A 12,206-nucleotide genomic window follows, 5' to 3' on the forward strand; every position below is an offset into this window, starting at 1 on the left:
CTATAGCCCGGGTTACCGGAGTCCTGTTAGCCCAGTGCTACAGCCCAGATTCACACGCTGCTGACTGACATGTTCGAAGTTGATTCATGTATGCCTGTCCCCATGGGTTAGTGCCGCTTTGGGTTCACGACTAGCCATGTCGGCCCGGGTTCTCTGTCATATGGATGCTAGCGACACTATCATATACGTGAGCCAAAAGGCGCAAACGGTCCCGGGCCATGGTAAGGCGACACCCGTGGGAATACCGTGTGTGAGGCCGCAAAGTGATATGAGATGTTACCAGCTAGATCGATGTGACTTGGAATCGGGGTCCTGGCAGCTTTGGGACAGTTGGCCAGTATGTGGAGGACTTTAGTAAATTAGCACGTTATGCCCCAGATGACGTTGCTACGGATGCAGCTAAGCAGGAGAAGTTTCTAGAAGGACTGAATGATGAGTTAAGCATGCAGTTGATGGTAGCAACCTTCAACAACTACCAGGAGTTGGTAGATCGTGGTCTTATGATTGAAGGGAAGCAGCAGCAAATTGAAAATCGCAAGAGGAAGTATGCACAAGGAAAGTACAATTCAGGAGCTCAGCAAAAGCCACGATTTACCCCTAGACCGGGAGGACATTTTCAGCATACCCATGGAGGAGGAAGCTCGCACAATCAGAATGGCCCCAGGAATGGTAATGGGAATGGAGGAAGCAACGGCCAAAATCGCACCAACCTATCAACCCCAGCCAAGAAAGACCTGAGCCAAGTCACTTGCTTTAAGTGCCAGAAGACCGGACATTATGCCAATGAATGTCCTGAATCACAGAATGGAAATGACAATGGAAGCTCTGGGAAGAAGCCGAACCCTTTCAACAGGGGACAGGTGAACCACGTTAATGTGGAGGAAGTTGAAGAGTAGCCGGATGCAGTAATCGGTAAGTTTTTGGTTAAGTCATTTACTGCACTCGTTCTTTTCGATACCGGTGCATCACATTCATACATATCAAGGGGATTTGTGGATAAGTATAAACTACCAACCCAAGCCCTTAGGTCACCCATGTTAGTAACCTCGCCTGGAGTAGAATATATGGCTAGTCTATGGTGTGATCGGTTACCATTAAGGATTGGTAACTATGTTTTTCCCTCGGACCTAATAGTATTGGAATCCCAAGGATTGGATGTGATATTAGGCATGGATTGGTTATCAAAGTATGAAGGGAATATTGAATGTGCTAGTAAGTTAATTTTGCTTACCACCCTAGAAGGGAGAAGGATCAATTATGTATCCCGACATGTGCCAAAGAGGACTCAAGTAAATTGCTTAACAGGAGTTGTGCAGGAGGAAGTACCAGTAGTGAAGGATTTCCCCGAAGTATTTCCAGAAGAGTTGTCAGGCATGCCACCGGATAGAGATATTGAGTTTTTGATTGAGCTATTGTCAGGCACAGGGCCAATATCAAAGAGACCATATAGGATGCCTGCAAAGGATTTGGTGGAAATTAAGAAGCAAATTAAGGAGTTACTGGATAAAGGATATATTCGCCCAAGTTCTTCACCTTGGGGATCGCTAGTACTTCTAGTGGAAAAGAAGGATGGATCGTTAAGGATGGTTGTCGATTATCGAGGATTGAATGAAGTAACCATCAAGAACAAGTACCCACTACCGATGATCAATGATCTGTTTGATCGATTGCAAGGAGCTAAGGTATTTTCCAAGATCGATCTGCGATCAAGATACCACCATTTGAAGATTCGGGAACAGGATATACCCAAGACGGCTTTTACCACCAGGTATGGGTTGTATGAGTATACCGTTATGTCATTTGGTCTGACTAATGCACCTGCATATTTTATGAACATGATGAGCAAGGTGTTTATGGAGTTCTTGGATAAGTTTGTCGTAGTGTTCACGTATGATATCCTGGTTTACTCAAAGAATGAAGAGGAGCATAAGGAACATTTGTGTTTGGTTCTTGGAAAGCTCAGGGAACATCAACTATATGTCAAGTTTAGCAAATGTGAGTTTTGGTTGAAGGAAGTTGGATTTCTCGGACATGTTATATCCGGAGAAGGTAGCAGTAGATCCCACTAAAGTTGATACCGTGACCAAGTGGGAAGCACCAACCACCGTGGGAGAGATCCGGAGTTTTCTTGGACTCGCAGATACTACCGGAGGTTTATTGAGAATTTCTCAAAGATTGCGAAGCCTATGACTGAGTTGTTGAACAAGGATACCAAGTTCATATGGACAGAGGAATGTGAGGCTAGTTTTCAGGAGTTGAAGAAATGTTTGGTTACTTCACCAGTGTTGATTTTGCCAGACCAGAGCAAGGATTATGAGGTGTATTGCGACGCTTCACGTCGAGGACTTGGAGCAGTGCTTATGCATGAAGGGGGAGTTGTTTCATATGCCTCACGACAGCTTAAGCCTCATGAGTTGAATTATGCTACGCATGATTTGGAGTTAGCAGCCGTAGTGCATGCACTGAAGACTTGGAGACATTTTCTGATTGGAAACCATTGCGACGTGTACACGGATCATAAGAGTTTGAAATATATTTTCACACAAAAGGAGTTGAACCTCAGACAAAGGAGATGGTTGGAGCTCATCAAGGATTATGATATGAAATTGCATTATGACCCCGGAAAGGCTAACGTAGTAGCTGACGCATTAAGCCGTAAGAGCCACGTCAACACCCTAATGACGGGAGATTTACCAGGGGAGTTAGCCGAAAATCTTCGAGAGCTATGTTTGGAAATAGTTTCAAGAGGCTATGTAGCAGCATTGGAAATTCAGTCTACATTGATGGATAAAATCAGAGAAGCCCAAAGGACTGACAAGGAGATTGCTTCTATTAAGGAGAAAATTAGCAAAGGAAAAGCTAAGGGATTTCGTGAGGATGAGCATAATACCTTATGATTTGAAGACCGTGTTTATGTACCAAATGATCCAGAGATTGGAAAGCTAATTACGCAAGAGGCCCATGATTCACCATATTCGATTCACCCAGGAAATACCAAGATGTATTTGGATTTGAAGGATATTTTCTGGTGGACCGGAATGAAGAAGGATATTGCGGAGTACGTAGCAGTTTGTGATGTATGTCAGAGAGTGAAGGCAGAGCATCAGAAGCCAGCAGGATTGCTACAACCATTGCCGATACCCGAATGGAAGTGGGATAAGTTAGGCATGGATTTTATTACAGGATTGCCCAGAACATGTTCAGGCTATGACTCGATATGGGTTGTAGTCGATCGTTTGACAAAGGTAGCTCATTTCATTCCAGTGAAGACTACCTATACCAGTGCAAAGTTGGCAAAGATATACATGACCAGGATCGTATGTCTGCATGGAGTTCCAAGGAGCATTGTATCGGATAGAGGAACCCAATTTACTTCAAAGTTCTGGAATCAGTTGCATGAGACTTTGGGAACCAGACTAGAGTTTAGCACAGCTTTCCACCCGCAGACAGATGGGCAGACTAAGAGAGTCAACCAGATCTTGGAGGATATGCTAAAAGCTTGTGCGCTAGATTATGGATCTAGTTGGGATGAGAATTTGCCATATGCAGAGTTCTCTTACAACAACAACTATCAATCCAGTTTGAAGATGGCCCCTTTCGAAGTCTTGTACGGAAGGAGGTGCAGGACCCCATTGTCCTGGGATGAAGTTGGAGATCGCCAGTTGTTTGGACCGGATCTGATAAAGGCATCTAAACAGAAAGTGAAATTAATTCGCGACAGGTTAAAGGTAGCTCAATCCAGGCAGAAGAGTTATGCAGATTCGAAACGCAAGGAGACAAGTTACGAAGTCGGAGACCGAGTCTATCTTCGAGTATCACCACTTCGAGGAGTTAAGCGCTTTGGAGTTAAGGGAAAACTAGCGCCACATTTTGTAGGCCCATACAAAGTGTTGGAACGTTTGGGAGAAGTAGCCTACAAGTTGGAATTACCTGAAGGACTATCAGGAGTTCACGACGTGTTTCATGTATCCCAGTTGAAGAAGTGTCACGCGGAGATGGCTGACATACCGCTGAGAGATACGGTACCACTGGAAGCAATTCAGTTGGACAGTGATTTGACCTATGAGGAGAAAGCAGTTAAGATTCTAGAGTATGCCAGTCGAGTCACCCGCAGCAAGGTTATCAAGTTTTGCAAGGTTCAGTGGAGCCACCACACGGAGGATGAAGCCACCTGGGAACGAGAGGAAGATTTGCTGAAGGACCACCCTCACCTATTTTCTAGCCAACCCGAATCTCGAGGGCGAGATTCATCTTAAGGGGGGTAGGTTTGTAACATCCCAAATTTTCAATTTGGAATGTTATACACTAGATCATTATTGCATATCATATTTATTGCATTTTGGTTGATCCTAGAAATTTTTCGCAACTCAAGGACCCTCGCAGAGAGTTGGGTTTCGTTATTTTTATATTTGAGTTGTCTCAAATTTCGAAAATAGGATCATTTGATTTTATTTATTTTATCTTCAATTATTTCTATTATAAAAATTATGAGAGAGGGAATAAAATGACTTTCCCAAAATAAAGAAATATTGAGGATTTGATAAAAAAATCAAATAAGATTTTATTTCGTTTTATTTGCTATTTTATTTGAATTTACGAAAAATGCGTGTTTTTCAAAATGGCATTTAGGCCCCAAATAAATGTTCATCCTGTGCGGCTTGATTTTAGAAGCCGGGAAAATTTATTTCGGGATTTTTCGAGTCCGTTTAGTATTTCTTTTATTTGTTTTTCTGCGCGTTATTAAAAAAACGCGAACCGACTCCGGGCCATACCCGAGCGGGACTCCGCCCGGGGCAGCCCTTATAAGCCGCCGCCCGGTGCCCGAGCCAGCCCACCCGGGCCGAAACCCTAGCCCCGTGCCCGACCCCGCCGCCTCGCCGCCGCCGCCCGCGCCGCCGCTGCGCCGCCGCCCCGCCGCCTCGCCGCCGCCGCCCCGCCCACTCGCCGGAGCCGCCCCGCCCGCTCGCCAGACACGCCGCCCGAGGTAGCCGTCGTCGCCACCGCCTGGTTTTTTTAAAAAAAAGCCGCGGTTTTTTTTGATTCGTTTTTTTATTAGAACGGTTTTTTTTGGTTTATTCTTAGCGAGCGTTCGCTCGTTCGTTCGTTTTAACGAACGTGTTCGTCATTTAGATCCAGTTAACGAACGTTCGTTCGTTAAACTGTTCGTCGTTTTTCTTTTTCCCGGATTAAATCCGCGATTTTTCTGATCGCGATTTTTGATCCGATTTTCATTTTAGTATAACTTCTCGCTCGTTTATCGGAATCAGGCGACTCAAGCGCCTGGAGTTTCGTCTCGAAACCCTCTTTCCGTTTAACCAACTTAAACAAGTTTTGCTTCTTTAAAAATTGCCTTAGATCCAGAATAGTAAATGAAGCCTATTTCTTTTGTCGTTTGTCTTTCGTTGCTTCGTTCGATTTGATTCTTTTTGCCAACCGGAGTTCTTAAGATGAACTTTCTGGTTAGATCTCTTATTTGAGTTTTACCTATGCATTAGTTGAGTACTTATTGTATGCTTCTTTATTTGCGATAGAGTACCCGGAGTGCGCCGCTTGTTACTTCGAATCACTAGGTTTCCCGGATCATCAGCAAGGCAAGTAACACTTTGATCATACCTTCTACTACCTAGTTTTATTGCATTAGATCAATTCCTACACATTGCATGATTAGGATCTAATTAAATTGTGGGTTTGGGAAGTAGTTGAGGTAGTACCTATTACCTGTTTACTATCAAACCTTTGGGAGTTACTTCTACGTTTGCTCATTATTGCTCTGCTATGCTAGTAGACGTGGATTGGGTGAGTGATATCCATGATAGATGTGAGATTTTTAAATCAATGGTTTATCTAAGGTGGCAACTTAAATACACATCTGGGTGGACTGAGGTACCTGGGTATTCCAGGATTGCCTGTTTTCTTTTGGACCGCCACCCATGCTCAAAGGGATCATGAGATTTTTCATGCTAGAAACTTCCGTGTGCAGCCACAAGCTATTATGGGCTCTAGCATAGTTGACTAAGTCGTGCGAACTCTTACAATGGTAGACTAGCAGATGTAGGGGATGTAGGTGGTACGGTCTACCCATTGTAAGGTGCTAGCGCTTCTGAAAGACTAAGTCTCGGCCATCCGTTTCTCAAACACCATGAAGTGCGAGAAACCAAACAGAGGCGATCGAGTCTTGTGGGGAAAAGTGTGCAAACCTCTACAGAGTGTATAAACTAATCATGATTAGTCGTGTCCCCGGTTATGGACGTCTTGAGTATCTAGTACCTGGATTATCATGTGAATCTCAACATGTTACTATAAAATTTAATTTGACGGGTTTGTTTAATGATGTTACTTAATTGGGATTGAGGATGCTGTCAACCATTCTCAATGTTTAACAACCACCATAATAGTTAAATAAATTTATTCCTTTGCAGTAGGGAAAAATTGACTTTACGCAAAACTGTAACCATAGAGCTTTCCACCAGCCAAATATGCATATAGTATAGCTGTTTCTTTCCATTACCCTCTATGTGTTACATTGCCAGCATATTCCATGTGCTGACCCATTTTCGGGCTGCAACATTAATGTTGTAGACTTTTCAGACGACGATTAAGGAGTTTTAGGTCGTGGTTCTATACTCAGTGATGCCGTTGGAGTTGATGGACTCACTTATCTTCCCAGCCTTCCGCTATTATCATTATTAGATGGCCTTAAGCCATATTTATTGTAATAAGATCTCTATTGAGACACTCGATGTAATAAGTGTGTGATTGCTACTCTGTTATAAATCCTTCAAGTACTGTGTGGTGTCAGCATTACTGATCCAGGAATGACACCTGAGCACAGAGATTGGACCGTTTGAGGTCTGGTGGCTACAATTTGGCTCTTAAAACTTGGGCACACAGCGAGTCTGGTTCCTGGATTAAGCGCCATCCCTGCTTAGCTAGCATGGCCATATTAAAGGAATGCAGATCCCGAAATCCTAAACCCACTTCCTTCATTGATAGTTTCATTTTCTCCCAGCCTACCCAGTGCATCCTATTCTCCTCCCACTGCCTGTTCCACCAATAGTAATTGATTAGCTGGCTTATTTAATCACACAAACTTTTGGTCGGATCAAAACAGCCCATTGCATAAGTCGGGATCGCCTGAGCCACGACCTTCACATAAACTTCCTTTCCCGCCATCGATAGACATCAATCCAACCCACCCTGCAGTATTCCCGTGATGTTGTCTTTAATGTAGTTGAAACACTCTTTCTTTGATTTACCGATGTAAGTTGGCAGACCAAGGTATTTCCCACCATTTGCTATTGTACCCAGCTGGAGCTCCCGCAACATCAAGTTCTTGAAAGACTGGCTAGCGTTAGAGCTAAACATGACCGAGGATTTTTCTCTATGGATCATTTGACCCGAGCACTCCTCATACACTTGCAGGACATGATTCATTGTTTGTGTAGCTTGGACATTTGCTTCCATTACCAGCAGGGAATCGTCGGCGAACAAAAGATGATTCACTCTTGGTGTTGTTGGGGCTAGCTTGATACCTCGGATCTGATTATCCTCCTCTGCTTTCCTCAGTAGCGTAGAAAAACCTTCCGCACACAATAAAAACAAATAGGGCGAGCAGTGGCGGAGCTAGTGAGGAATGGTTGAGGGGGCCAATGGTGAATTATAATTTTTTGGAGGGGCCAAAAATTGTATTTCTCTCAATTTCTACAACCAAAAAAATGTTTCTTCACAAAAAATCCATAGGCTGTGGGGGCCATGGCCCTTGCAGCAATACAAATAGCTCCGCCAGTGAGGGCGAGATTGGATCGCCTTGCCTTAAACCACGTCCCCGGGTCACTATGTCACTAATATCTCCATTCACCTTGAAACGGTAAATTACTGTGGTTACACAGTTCATCACCAACCGAAAAAAATCGTCCGCAAAGCCAAGCTTCCTCATCATTCCTTCTAAGAATGGCCACTCGACTCGGTCATAGGCCTTACTCATCGAGTTTCAGTATAGTATTATCAGAAATGAGTCTCCTCGGAACAAACGCACTCTGGTTAGCCGATATGAGCTCATCCAAGATAGTTTTTAGACGATTTGCAATCACCTTCGACACAAGCTTGTACACCATGTTACAGAGGCTAATAGGGCATAGATCCTTTATGCGGTCTGGGTTCCAGACCATTGGGATGAGCACAACAACCGTTTCATTCCATCCTTCTGGTATACTATCGCCTCTAAGAATATTAAGTACTTCTTGTGTCACAGCCTCGCTCACCGTTCCCCAATATCTTGTAGAAGATTGCAGGCATACCATCTGCCCCGGGGGCCTTGAGATCACCCATATCATTCAGAGCTTTCTCAACTTCTTTGATTGTATACTCACTGCAGAGGAATTCGTTCATTTGTTGGGTTACTTTAGGTGTCACAGCATTTAGTACCCGCCGCATATTAATACCTGCCATGGGGGTAAACAAACCAGAGAAGTGGTTAGTAATAAGATCCTTCAAGCCTTTCCCCCCTTCCACCTCCACGCCATCTTCTCCTTTGAGTTTGACAAGCCAGTTTGGGCGCTTTCGTTGTGATGCAGAATTGTGGAAGGATTCGGTGTTCCTGTATCCCTTAACCAGCCACGTAACATGAGCTCGCTGCTTCTAGAAAATATGAAGTTGTTCTTCCAGCCTTTCTAGTTTAAAATTTAGTGCCTGATTTGCCTTCTAAAACATCCAAGGTACAACTAGGGACTGTGTCATCTCTCTTCAGTATGTTCACGATTGTCGACCTGTCGACATACACGCTTCCATGATATCGTACATCTTCTAGTCCGTCTAGACGTAGGAGCTCAATTGCCACATCGAGTACATAAGAAGCAAGATATTAGGTTAATTACAAAACATGAATAATCAAATATACCATTTTGTGTAATTACCTACACCATCATCCACCCACGCTGCAAATGATGAAGGATCTGGTGTTGTGAGGCATTGAAGATACTTCTGCATTAGCATTTTGTCCTTAATCTTCACCAAGTTGGTGGTTTCAGAAGTATTGTTGACATAATCAGCTACTATATTCTGCGTTACTCTATCTGTTTCTGCCTGAAAAATCAACAAGTCCTCCTTGAGCTGTTTCACCTCGTTACTATCATTAGTCTGTTGAGGTAGAGCCCTTTTCCGTCTAAACGCCGGGTGTAAAACTCATACTGCTCGCTCTTTAGAGTGAAAACTTCTTTCGACCGTCATGTCTCACACGCCTCCCTATAGAGTCTGGCGTCCATGGATGTATGCTTCACCTTCTGACATATTGGATGCATGTTAGGAATATGGTTGGAAAGAAAATGTTTGTTAGCAATATGGTTCAGACATGTGATGCTGACCTTAGATTCCGCCAGTATGTTTTTGTTGTCATCACACCTGGAACGCTTCCCAATTGATTCCACAGCGTCGTCTCCGTCAGTTTTCCCCTTATGGAGTCTGATGTTTTCTTTACCTCATGTGAAGATGGATGCAAGTTAGCATTGCGGTTGGAAAAAAAGCAGGTCAAGAATTTACCAACATAATCTGACGTCAGCATCACATGTCTGAACATATTGCTAACAAACATTGTTTCCAACCATATTCCTAACTTGCGTCCAATAGGTGAAGCATACATCCATGGACGCCATGGACAACATGTGAGACATGATGGACGGAAGAAGAAGTCTTCCTCCTCCAGAGCGAGGAGTATGAATTTTACACCCCCCCCCACACACGTTCAGAAGGAAAGGGGCTCTATCTCAGCAGACTAATGACATTAACGAGGTTCTGTACCCACAGAACAAATCCTGGGAAAAGCAGCGGCCAACAGCTGAACAACTCAAGGAGAACTTGTTGAATTTTCAGGCAGAAACAGATTGAGTAACCCAGAATATAGTAGCCGATTACGTCAACAGTACTCCTGAGACCACCAACTTGGTGAAGATTAAGGACATAATGCTAGCGCCGAAATATCTTCAATTCCTCACAACACCGGATCCTTCATTGTTTGCAACGTGGGTGGATGACGATGTAAGTAACTATGCAAAATGGTATGTTTGATTATTCATGTTTGCAATTAATATAATATCTTGTTTCTTAGGTAGTTGATGCGGCAATTGTGCTCCTACGCCTAGACGGACTAGAAGATGTACGAGATCATGGAAGCGTGTATGTCAAAAGGTCGACAATCGTCAACATCCTAGAGAGATAGCACAGTCCCTAGTTGTACCTTGGATGTTTTAAAGGAAAATCAGGCACTAAATGGGGATATAACTACCTCAAGCATGAAATGGTAACAACATCCTACCGTTCAGTGATAATAATAAGAATTTTTTTAGGAACTTCAAATCACTTACAAATTTTCCACGCAGATTTTCCTACATCAAATATTCCCAGGAACCACTGGTTCCTGGTTGTTGTCAACAGCTACAAGAGGAAGATTCAAATACTGGACTCACTCCAATCGCGCAACAACTACAAAGAAGTAATTGTTGTGTGAGCCTCTAACAACATTTTATACAACTTACAATTTATACGAATATTGTATTAAATTTAGTGCTCATGTTGTTTCGCAAAAAAAAGTGCTCATGTTACTTGCAGCTTCTTGGGATGGAAACACATCTAGATATAGCGGTGATGGAAAATGGCATGGAAGGAAGTAGATGGCTAGACATTGTCATGAGTTCGTGGCCTATCATTGATTATGAAGTGCCACGACAAACAGATGGATGTTCCTGTGCTCTATGGATGTTGAAGAACATCCAACATTGGACTGGAGTAAGACTGACAGGGATACCCGACCAGGTACCTACGTCTTCCTCATCTAACTTGAACATATATACTTTCACATATACAACTACAAAACCATCCTAACGTCTACCTCATACTACGCGGCATGGCATTTGACGGTTCAGAAAATGGATTGCTACTGCCCTGATAAATTCACCTCACAACAAGTTGAAAGTGCGCAAGGCCAAACCAGCTGACGATTTAGTAGACCTCGACCTCAGAGGAGACTACGGAGGCAACAACGTAGGAGACGGTTCAGGAGATGATGGTTCCGCACTGTAGTGGTGTGGTTCGGTGCTAGACTTGGTGTAGAGTTAATAGGGTTGGGCATGGTGTGGTTTTAGCCCCGTAGAAGGTTTCCACACTGTTTTCAATTCTGTTAAAGCGTCCCCAAGTTGTATCAAACATTTTTTTGGTTGTGCTACTACGGAAAATTGCCATACATTTGTACTACTTTTATTCGCATTGCATATCTACATTTATTTTTAATTATGCAGTCCATTGCTCTCTACACAGAGACAAGTCTGTGAAGGACAAAATCTTGTAGTCCTTGCTTGATTTCATTATTTACTAATAATGTGGGGGCTGCTTTGCACTTTTCTTCTTTCATTGATGCTATCTCTGCTTTCGAAAGAAGTGTATTTTCTGTACATATTTCCCTTTGGTTTAATAGGATGTACTTCGAAAATAAATTTTCTAAGTGGCATTCCACTTTGGATCGCAATTTTGTTGTTCTGAAAATTAGGTCCATGGAAGTAATACATTCTTTTTTAACCCGGGGTTTCAATTCTGGGTATTATATGTCAATGAATGATATTAATGTTGTCATGTTTGATTCTGCTACACAGTCCCCTTGTAACGTTGGTACTTTATTTGAACTTTCAGTCTGAATATGTACCTCTCACCTCATATCATAGCACTTTTTCATGGAGCAGGACAAAATGGAGCAGGGATAATCAAGTTAAAATACGATCTTGTCCTCCCATGTCGAGGCCAAGTGCACTCCAAATTAAACCACTGACCACTCAAGTTTCAAAACAGGATATGTTTTATCATGATACAAGGCTCTGAATTGAAGAATCATTCAACATGTGTATTTATTACCTGAATTTTTAGCCGCAGGTGCAAATTAGTGCAAGTTTTCTGTATATTACACAAGAACTGCATGATTTTGCACTGTCTGCGCCTACAGAACCAATTCATTAGGATGGATTTTTCATATATATATATATATATATATATATATATATATATATATAGTAATGTTAAACTAAGCGTGAGTGTATAATAGTAAAAAAATATAGTATTTTTTTATAAAATGTGGTAAATTACAAACTTGGGTAGAAAGAATTTTTTTTATAATTACTACATTTTGACCACGGTTTTACTAGATTTTGTATATGGCGTTACTAGGAGTG

This window comes from Triticum dicoccoides, chromosome 6A (assembly GCF_002162155.2).
Source record: "Triticum dicoccoides isolate Atlit2015 ecotype Zavitan chromosome 6A, WEW_v2.0, whole genome shotgun sequence".
NCBI lineage: Eukaryota > Viridiplantae > Streptophyta > Magnoliopsida > Poales > Poaceae > Triticum > Triticum dicoccoides.